The sequence below is a fragment of the Triplophysa dalaica genome, chromosome 18 (assembly GCF_015846415.1).
Source record: "Triplophysa dalaica isolate WHDGS20190420 chromosome 18, ASM1584641v1, whole genome shotgun sequence".
NCBI classification, from domain to species: Eukaryota; Metazoa; Chordata; class Actinopteri; order Cypriniformes; family Nemacheilidae; genus Triplophysa; species Triplophysa dalaica.
Genome location: NC_079559.1, coordinates 10,007,554 through 10,018,875, shown reverse-complemented (window position 1 = coordinate 10,018,875; position 11,322 = coordinate 10,007,554).

Genomic DNA, 11,322 nt, shown 5'->3' with positions numbered 1-11,322 from the left:
TTTAAAGAAAATAGATTTGATATTTACTCACAAGTTACTGCATGTGTGTGCGCGCATGAATGCGTGTGTTCTCTGTGACGTCCCGTATCGTTTACAGTGCTGCACTCCAAAAATCCTAAAAAGAGGACAAATGTGACACTGGATTTCTGAATCCGGTATGTCTATTAGATGATACAATGAAACTATGGTCAAAATAACGACGTAAAACTGTTTAATCACGAATTTGACAGTGCAACCCAATTTCCATATGACAACAGGCCTGTGTTAGTTTATCTCAACATTCTCAGGTGGTAAATTGGTGATGATTTCAATATGGAATATGAAATTATACTTTCTCTCAGTATTCTTATTCCAATTCTATTCTATTATTTAGTTGTTATTTTTTTTAATATAAGTGTGTAAAAATAAAATTGGTCTTGGTTTCTGCTCATGAGTCAGGTCACAGGCGCATTTAAACAATGAAAACTCAGAAACTCCACTACAACCCAACTCTCAGTTTTGTTAAGGCTTCGCTCTGAACAGGTGGGTGAACAAATGATTTGTTGGTCACATTCTTAACATGCTTTCCATGGCTTAGTGCTTTCAGGGTATGTGCCGAGTATCCCTATGTCACCAGTCAAAGGAGCTACTACCATGGAAATCAAACAATTTAGTGACATCTACAGGTCATAATAATGTATTGCGGTTTTTAACACGAATCGATCCAAAAAGGTTGCAACTTTTTGGGCCATGCTGGGTGTTAGTTATATTTTATAGATAAACATTTTCATACTATCTGCTATTGTCTTATAAAGCATGTGTCGTGTTGGATGTAGTTTCTTTGAAACTAAATATTTGAAACTAATATGGTAATTATGGTAAATCTACAAAGTACCCACATCTGTTTATTACAAAAGACACGCATTGAAACCTCTGCAAGAATAATACAAAACTTATAAGGTTATGTCAAATTCAGAGAGTGCCTCTGTTACAATGTACCCCACTACTGGGGTAGGTCGTAACACATAGTGGGGTAAGATGTAACACTTAATCAAGAGAAGAAAAGAACATTTACCACACCATGCAGTATGCTTCACAAACATGTTTATTAAATTATTCCACAAGAGGAACCCAAAACAATGTCTTTCTTTGATACTGAACATAACTCAATTACACTTTGTGTCTAACAAAATTAGACAATAGTTCAACAATAGTTTCTCAATAGTTTGTACAAATTTGTTTAAATTAGTATGCTAAAAAAACTTGCTTTTATTTTTAATGTACACTGAGCTCAACTTCTTATTTATTTTATTTAATAAAAAATGGCGGTTGCTAAAAGTGACTACTTCCAATGGCGGGGACGTTAGATGTCATTCAATTCAAGTTTATTTATATAGCGCTTTTCACAATGTGCATTGTTCAAAAGCAGCTTTACAGGAAAAACAGAAAAGTTAAAACAGCACAGTGCATGGTGTTTATAGAACAAGCAAGATCACTTTAATAAATAATATCTAATAAATAAATAAATGCAGTCTCCCGGTGAGCAAGCCAACACTGCCCTGCTGTGGCGAGGAACCCACATTGAGCATATAAAGCTCATAAATAATGCAACGTGGCACAAATCTCTTAAATCGTAGATGGGGAATCATTCACGTAGTAACTGCTTACCAGGGACAGCGTTTTTAACAAAGTTTGAAAGAGTTGTCGGAGACTTGTTGTCGGTGGTAGTGACGTTGATATCGAGCGACCTTAAGTGTAGTCTGTTTATAGCATCGTGTTAGCTTTTTACTTCTGCCGATTGTATATCGGCTTCAAAAGTAACAAATGTGGTGTTGATTTGTGAAAATGATCTTGATAGACAAAATGCGCAAACATCTTAAACCTTTGTTAATCGCAGAGTTTATTTTTTGCGATCTTCCAAAAGTCTATGGTAAAAATGCATAGGCTTTCAGTCGAGGGAACCGTCGCTACGTTTTATGTCATCTCAGCGCGGTTCTGATTGGTGGCGTTAAAACTCTTCCTGTTACGACCATACCCCGTCTAACCCTACTCAGACTGCACTAACATTTTCAACTGATAATTGTAATCTGTAATCTAATCTCAAACTTTTCAGATCATGTACCACCACCTTTAATAAAATTAGTTGTTCCAAGTACCACCTATTGACCGCCATAGAAAAATCACATGAATAACAACCTAAAATATTACCAGAGCTGTGAATATTTACTTGCATCATGATTAGATAACCTACACCTTGTCCAACAACACTTTTATTTTCCAGCTGTTTTCAAACTAAAGAACATGTTTCCCTCCGTTTTCAAGTTAGTCAGCACTCAGCAGTAATAGTGAACACTCTTCTGTGACACTTTTACACAGTAAATAGGGCTCTGTAAATGAATCTTATTGGGGATTTATTAACTTAGTGGGGATTTGCAGAAAAACTACAAAGCTATATTAAGGACAGACATTGAACACAGAAAAAACATAAGTGTAAATATATCCATAAACATGCAGCGACCATCTGTATATAACATTTATTCATATATTCTGTATATTCATACTAGATTCCCGGACCAATATCTTGTGAGCTAAACGTTGTTATAACACAAACAACACATTATTCCATAGACAAGGATAAACAACCTAGTCTTCTTCAAAACGAGAATATAAATGTATCTCTATATGAACAGGCGACATGGAGTAGTCCAAAGGGACCGTCTACACAGGGACTGTAAATACGAAAAGCGTTATTTAAAAAATTTTCATTAATAATTTAAATGTTACACACTGTAGTGGCGAGGGGGGCACGGTGGCTTAGTGGTTAGCACGTTGGCCTCACACCTCCAAGGTTGGGGGTTTTGATTCCCGCTTCGGACTTGTGTGTGTGGAGTTTGCATGTTCTCCCCGTGCCTCGGGGGTTTCCTCCGGGTACTCCGGTTTCCTCCCCTGGTCCAAAGACATGCATGGTAGGTTGATTGGCATCTCTGGAAAAATTGTCCGTAGGGTGTGAGTGCGTGAGTGAATGAGTGAGTGTGTGTGCCCTGCGATGGGTTGGCACTCCATCCAGGGTGTATCCTGCCTTGATGCCCGATGACTCCTGAGATAGGCGCAGGCTCCCCGTGACCCGAGGTAGTTCGGATAAGCGGTAGAAAATGGAATGGAATGGAACACTGTAGTGGCCTCCTACTGAATCTAAACTGGTTTTAGTTAAACCACATTATTTAGCACTGAAGTTAATTACTATTTTTAGTAGCCTAAAGATCTTCGGCTTTTGCCCTTTAGAGGATCCCTTCGGTCTTGTCTCAGCCTCGGTCTTGTCAAGCTCCCGCCTGGGGCTCGATTTGTGGAACATTAAGTTCAAGTTCATTGTTTACGTTACGTAGAATGAGGTGTCATTGGTTTTATAAGAACGTTTAGCTAGTTATTAGTCCGGGAATCTGCGTCTATAAACCAATGTTTAAGGAGCTACTCTCAAACTCAGCCAGCAGAACATTAAACATGAAGTTTTTGTCCGAATTCAAAATGATTTGCGAGATAACGCAAAAGTTTTGCGAGAAAATGCGCATTGTTTCACGGGGGAAGATAACCATTTTTTCCACCACCATGTCCCTAAAAGGGCTCCCTACATTCAAATATAAAAGTATAAACAGTACATATAAAAACTAATATTTATATATAATCTTTCATATGAATTCAATTCACATGTTATGTTGCAAAATGGGATATTACAAATTAAAAGTCATCAAATACAATCAGTTTCTTCAAAATTCTTTATTTTTTCTTTATATACAATAACTAGTTTTGCTTGAAGGTAGAAAGCACGGGCACATGTAAACAAACATCAAGTCAAATATTAATAGTAGCCTACAGCTGGAATCCAAATGTCATTTTGTAACTTATTTGACCCCCAGACAATCGTCCTGAAGTGACGATGAATACGATCGCGATGAGGCTTTAACTCCTTGATCAATCTATTAAACTCCCCGTGCTCTTCTCAAGAATAGGGTGAACCCAGTATTGTCTTTTCCCCTTCTTTGCTCATTCAGGGAAAAAACAACAAACTCATGTACGCTGCTACTGCTGGAGACATCCATTTCTTGTTCTGCTGTTGTAAGTACGCAAAGCAAACATTTAATAGTATGTATTGCTACGCGCTAAGCTTTAAGCTTTTCTTCTTCCCAGCTGCCTTAAATAACATATAAAGTCAATGCAAAGACGCGTATAGACGCTAACTCGCGGCAGGCGATGCTAAAGACGCGAACTAGCGGCGCAATGCCGTGAACACACGTCAATCTAGTATTCCACGAAGGTTCAAACTATTTGTCAGATTGTGTCACTCCTGCGAAAATAACGGACTTTTGCGATTGAGCGCGTTTGGTGTGAACACAGCATATGAGAGACAAAAGCATAGAGAGAAAGTAAGAGAAGTGAATGAAATGCTCTAATTTTAAATTTCATATTATTGAAATTTGACCACTAAAGCGGAAGCCTAGAATTTGACCAATTTAATTTTTAAGCATTATTCATTATCTTTAGCATTTATTCAAAGCTTTGATTATGTTTTTTTGGGTGTTTAACAATGGATGTTCATGTTTCCTGTTTCAAAAAACGCTTCATATTTCAAGTCTATTGTTCACTGCTGTCCCTCTTGTAACAAAACGACTTGATTTTCTACATAAGATCCCTCCTTCTGAAACGCTCTGATTGGTAAAACTGACCAGGTCTGTCGTGATTGGTTTCCCACTTAGATCGTGTGTCTGAAAATGTCTCACCCATACCATATCACCGAGCTTCCGCTTCTCATGCTGTTGTAATTGGTCGGTCACCCTCTCAGTGCAGGTGTATTCATAAACTTTGGCTTTTAGCAATAAACAGTAACAATGCCGTCAACTTGACTTCATTAGTTAAACACGTGTTTTAGAGGCATGCGGGCACACACAATATTCACAGCTTTCACAGCCGATGTTAGAGTCATGGAAGCTGTTATTTGACTGTTGGTTATCTTAGAACCTGTGTAGCTGAGTTCTTATTACCAGCTGTAGGACTGAGAAAAAAGTAATTAATTGCGCAGCAGCGCAATCAAATGTAAACAATCTCTGATAACCACTAATATACTCTGATAACTACTGATAAACACTTCTCCAGCGGCTCTTCCTCTTCTCTATGGAAGGCCTCGCACCTTTTTAGGCGTATTCCTTTGAGGGAAGGTTTTTCAAAAAACCCGGGAAGTAAAGGGCTGTAGTCTGATTCCAGCCGTTCTATGTAGTCCTTGAAATACGTGTAGGCTACCACAGTTTGAGTACCACTGTTCTAGTGTATGGTACAACTTTGTGACCTGACGGTCATGTTTACAATTTTTGTTTTGCACATGCATGTATATTAATATCACTCTCCTGTAGTTTTTGGGTCACTTAAAAGCATAACATCACACAATATCTAACATTGAATATTTTTGCCCGATGAGAATGACATTGTGACCCCCGAACCACCACTAGATGGCAGTACAATTATGCATGTTTTCTCTTTCTCATCAAGTGTAGTTTCAGAGGCAGATGTTTGGAAAGAAGGGGAGCACGGTGGCTTAGTGGTTAGCACGTTCGCCTCACACCTCCAGGGTTGGAGGTTCGATTCCCGCTTCCGACTTGTGTGTGTGGAGTTTGCATGTTCTCCCCGTGCCTCGGGGGTTTCCTCCGGGTACTCCGGTTTCCTCCCCTGGTCCAAAGACATGCATGGTAGGTTGATTGGCATCTCTGGAAAAATTGTCCGTAGGGTGTGAGTGCGTGAGTGCGTGAGTGAATGAGTGAGTGTGTGTGCCCTGCGATGGGTTGGCACTCCATCCAGGGTGTATCCTGCCTTGATGCCCAAAGACTCCTGAGATAGGCGCAGGCTCCCCCTGACCCGAGGTAGTTCGGATAAGCGGTAGAAAATGGATGGATGGATGGATGTTTGGAAAGAGTCGCTGATACTTCTTGATTACAAATCCTGAATTATAATCAGCTAGTATTTTTCCTTTACAATGATGAATACATTTTATCATTGAGTGATGTGTTGCTTTTCATAAGTAACCTTTCCTAATGAATAAGTTGAAACTTCTTAAATTAATAATACTGCAACAGATGCTTACTCTTAATTGGTGGGTGAAGAGTAATTTTTTTAAAAAGCTTGCTAATGTGTGTTGTTTAGCAGCTTTTCAACCTTGAGCACTTTGGAGTTCGTCTTTGTCCTTTTGAGTGCAGCTGGTTAAAGCTCAGATAATTGCACATTGTTAAGTGATGATGATCCAGCTGTAAGCGATTCTGTCTGTGATAATATTCTGCGGAACAGAAGGGACACATTAAATTAGAGATCCATAAAAGGAGCGCAGACAGAGAGGGCTTGGAACAGATGTCGTCTTTTTTTGGAAATAAAACCGCGTTGCAGTTGTATTGTGTTGATGCTGATGAATGCCACACAGGTGGGTTCATTGTGAGAGTTCTGCAGAAAACCGAGGGTACCATAGATGACTTAACAGCTGGAGAAATATATTTTCAGACATTTTAGCACAGATATGAAGTACTCTTACGATGCCTTTGAATGCGGTTGAGTTTTCAATGCTTTCAATGACCTCCGCTCACTTTTGAAACAAAGGCCTGTGAGTTCTTGTTTCATTTTCCTGATTTAATGGCATCGATAATGTTTCATTTTTACAAAAAATAAAAGTTTTCTGACAAGCTCCACCAAGGATATTTTACACGGTTCAGAATCCAAATTTCCAATCTTAAACCCCCATTTCAATGCATTTATCCAATGAGAATGTTTCTTTGTTTTTGATAATACCGTTAATCCTTCTTTGGATGGATGAGCTTTATGTCTCGAATTCTTAAAAGATAATAAATCCACTAGCATCATTTTTTGTTAAATGCATCCTGCATGCGTGCATTCCCACAGGAGAACTTTTTCGTGTATCGCCTCCCAGATCTAGACTTCCAAATGCCTTTGCTCGTTTTTATTCTGCTAAATACAAAAGCAGCTTTTGCGAAGAAAGCAGTGCGAGGGAGAGACAGAAAGAGATTTGTCTTCCACCACAAGGCCATAGAAACTTAATCCCAGATTTGAGTTGTTTTTCCCCAAATGCTCTGGATTATGGAGAAACCAGAATGCAAGAACAGCCACAGCATGCCACTACAAGAGAAGGATTAGGGAAAACACATTGGATGAGAGGATAAGGAAAGAAGGAAGGATACAATAATGAGACACTAGAAGGATGGACGGATAAGAGGATTGTACAGTGATATTAGGAGAGAAGTGTCTAAATGAAATGCATGTTAAGCAGAAAGCCATTTGAGCCACGGCCATACAGTTTAAGAAGGATAATTTCGTCCCGAAAGGCACTTCTAGAAATACTAGACCTGCAGATGAGCAAAACACTAGTCTGGTGCGACTGGTTTATGGGATCTGTGCTACAGAACCTTGAGATTAAGTGATTTTATGAATGAGCAAAAATAGTGAGCTGTCTGCTTCAGACAACGTTTAACACTCTCAGATCAATAGTTTCAATTTATGATGTAATTGGACTATGTCACTCGGTGTTAACATGACCTTTCACTTTTCAAACCAGTCTGTAAATTGGGTGCTCACTCAGATTGTAAAGCCACAGAAGAAAACCTTACTTTTCCTTTAACAAGCTTCTGTGCAAGTGTTCTGCACAGAGAATCTCTTTCAGAAGCCATCAGAATTCAGGCGTTTCTTGCCCTGGTTTCTTCCTTCACTTCCTTGTTCATTTGTTTCTAAGAAAGTGAAAAGATTTTGAAAAGTTCTTGAATTTGAACTGTTAAGTTTCTGCCTGTTTGTCTATATACTGGTCTGGCTGTCTATCTCTCTCTTGTTATGCATGTCTTTTCTGTGTCTACTGCTGATCATCACTGAGAGATTATCCCTCAGCTCACACATTCAGCATAACTACCAATATGTGTGCATGTGTTTGTATGTTTTTGGGTTTGAATTTGTTTGTGTGTGTTTGTGCCCGTACGTGCGTGCACATTTTTGTGTGTGTGTAAGAGAGAGAGGAAACGGTTCTTTTAAACCAGAAACGGCTTTCTACAAATTGATTTCAATATTTGACATGCCATTACTTAGTCAATAATACAAATATCAAGGTTGTATGTCACATAATGTTCTTGACAATAAAAAAAAGAGAAAATCAATCAGTGTCAATAAAATCTGTCTAAATTTAGAGCAATGGAAACAAGATCTAGAATTTGAACAGTTGAGAGGCTGAGAGAGCCGCAGTGGAATAAAGTTCTTGACATAATATACAACAATTTTATGCCATCGCCCAGTTAGTTTCAGCACCACTGTAGAGCGGACAGCTCCGGTCTCTATTTACATCCAGTGCCTCCTCGACCCGTAAATGAATGAATTACATGATCCTGATGCCAGAATAATTGGACATATGCCTGGATTGCTGATGAATGTCTATCCTCCACAAATGCCCTTTTGTCAAGCAGATGTTGGAGTGGAGGTGTTGAAATGTGCCCGGCTTTTGAGGAGTCCTGGGGGACATCACCTTTCGTTCAGTGTGACTCATGTGACTCACGATGTTCAGCCCAGAGTGGAATATCCCTACACACTCTTTACCAGCGTACACAACTCTCACAAAAACAGACACACAGCTGCAGCTTTCATATGCTAATGCTGATATTTTAGCAGTGCCAGTCTTCCTCTCCCGCACTGTCTGTGTCATTCTGTACGTGTGTGTTAGGATGCCATTATGTCACTTTTTGGAGGTGGTTTGTTGAATATCAAACAACATGAGTCATGAAATAGAGAAAAAGATCCTCTCTGTTGAGCGGTGAGACTCACACTCATGTTGCACACACACACACACACACACACACACACACGATAGACATTCAGACTTTTGAAGTCTTAAATTGTCACACCTTGTTGCATCATAGTCTACAAACGTGAGAAGATTAGACAGGAAATCAAGATGATGTATTGCGATATATCTGTCTGGCTCCTCAACGCACCACAATACAGAAAATATTGCTTAAGTATTACCACAATGCTACAGGTAATCACAGCCGGGTTAAAATTCAAAACAGCAGCACGTATGTGAGCAGGTTATTGCTTTTTATACAATAGTTTTTGAAACCATTTATACTCCAACTGGGGCTACCAAGGTGATTTTGTGACATTTTGTGAAATATATAAATTTATCATACATTTTATGCACTCGATCATCAGAAGAAAATCGATACTCGATACAGAATTGATACTCCAACATTGTAATGTTAAATCGTTTTTTGGTTTAATTACAATTCTAAGTTTAAGGTTATAAGTCTTAATTTGGGGGGCCACAAAGCGATGCACCCTACACAAAGGTGGATTACAACAACAAGTTTGAGAACCACAGCTTTAAACAATACAGAGCTCTGCTGAAAACTTAACAAACCAATATTTAAATTTCATGTTATCTGTCCCAAGATTAACATTTATTAAAGTTTCCCTGATTTGCTTAGTTACCCAGAACACTGTAGTAATCTCAGTTTCTTGTAAATCCCTTTTCTAAGTTTAAATCAATTCAGAGTACTGTTTATTTGTTAAAAAAAAACAGTGTAAATAATAAAAAATGAGGGTTATTGCCTTATAAAGAAATGTTGTTTATTGTTTATTGTAATTTAGTAACTTGAATACTTTGGAGATCACAGTCCTTATTTGTCTATTTTTACCCTTTTAAAAAATAGTTCAGGATCAACAATTGGACATTGTCGAAAATATACCTGCGGAGGGACACAGTGAAGTTTTCTAGTGCAATACATTGTGTACTACGATATGGAGGACTGTTGAATAAGCATAAACATTGTTATTTTCTATTGAGTTATGCTGTTAATGCACTCACCTACTGGTATCTATAAAAGATACAAGTTTAATTACAGTTTATATGGCTGTGTATGTGTTATACTGGGGTTTGGGTGTGTGTGTCTGTGTGTGTCTGTGTGCATTTATGCATGTTTTATTATTGTGGGGTTTATCTTGACATGCACATGGTGACTGTAAGCAAAGTAGATGAACTTTTTCTAATGAGAAAAGGTTAAGAAAGAGTGAAAGTGAGAGTGATGGAGGAAAAAAAGAAGTGACCTAAGTGAAAAAATATAAGACGTATCTGTTTTAATGCATTAATGATCAGTTTTCAGACAAGCACACATTCACCATTCAAATCAACTCATTATTTTCTATTTCACACACACAAACACACACACACACACACACTTATTAATGACTGTTATTACCACTGTAGTGTTTACCGGGACTCAACTGAACCCTATTTATATAGCGCTTTTTACAATTTTCATTGTTAAAAAGCAGCTGTACATGAGACATTTTGACCATAAGTAAAACAACTAAAGTTATATTCCTGTAAAAACAAGAAAAAGGTGAAAACACAAAAGACAGACAAACCCACATACAGATGCTCCACACACACAATATGCACACATACTTAAACACATCGACATGACACATGTCAGGGATGGACACAGATACAGTACTTTCATTATGGGACTTTCTCTCCCCTTTTGAAAACTTTTTCAAACATTTGTCAAACAAACCCAGTATACATCCACAATCCAATAACAGACTAGACTATGAGGCATTTATTGCTTTAGTTTGTGGCATTATCTAATAAATTTGCACTGAATCAGCAGTATCTTTTAAAGAAGGGGGGTAAAGTAGAGGCATCTATGTATTTCAGCCTTATCATTTCATGCCTTTCGATATACATTTACCTGTACCAATAACAAGCATCTACGCCATAGTGACGAAACTCAAATAGGTAGTTTAAATATTTAAATTAATCTTAAATAAATGTACGTTTTTTTCTTGATGTTTAAGACAACACTTAGTTCCAGTTCCTGAAGCTGATTTGATGAAGAACATTTAAGAGTGTTGACTTAAAGTATGCAATCTTGCCCATGTGTTTAGCTCAATTTAAATTTGTTAAATATTAAGAATAGTTTTCGAGACAGAGTAAGTAAAAGTCAAGAGATATTAGTTTTTAGTTTATTACATATTTATTTTTGAAGAATATGTATTTTATATTTAATCTTGCTATTTAGGCCTTTCAAAGTTATCATTTAAATATGTTGTGAGGACTTATCTCATAAGCATGGTCATGTTTAATAACGATAGATTCATAGAACGTAAACATCTGGTTTATGCATACACAACACACATTCTGTCTTTCACTCTGTGTGCGGAGGGAAAGACAGATGGTGAAATTGATGTGCTTAGGATTGTTCAGTTGTCCACGCCAACACTGATTATTCTGGGCTGGATTATTCCCAGTGATTATCCACTGAT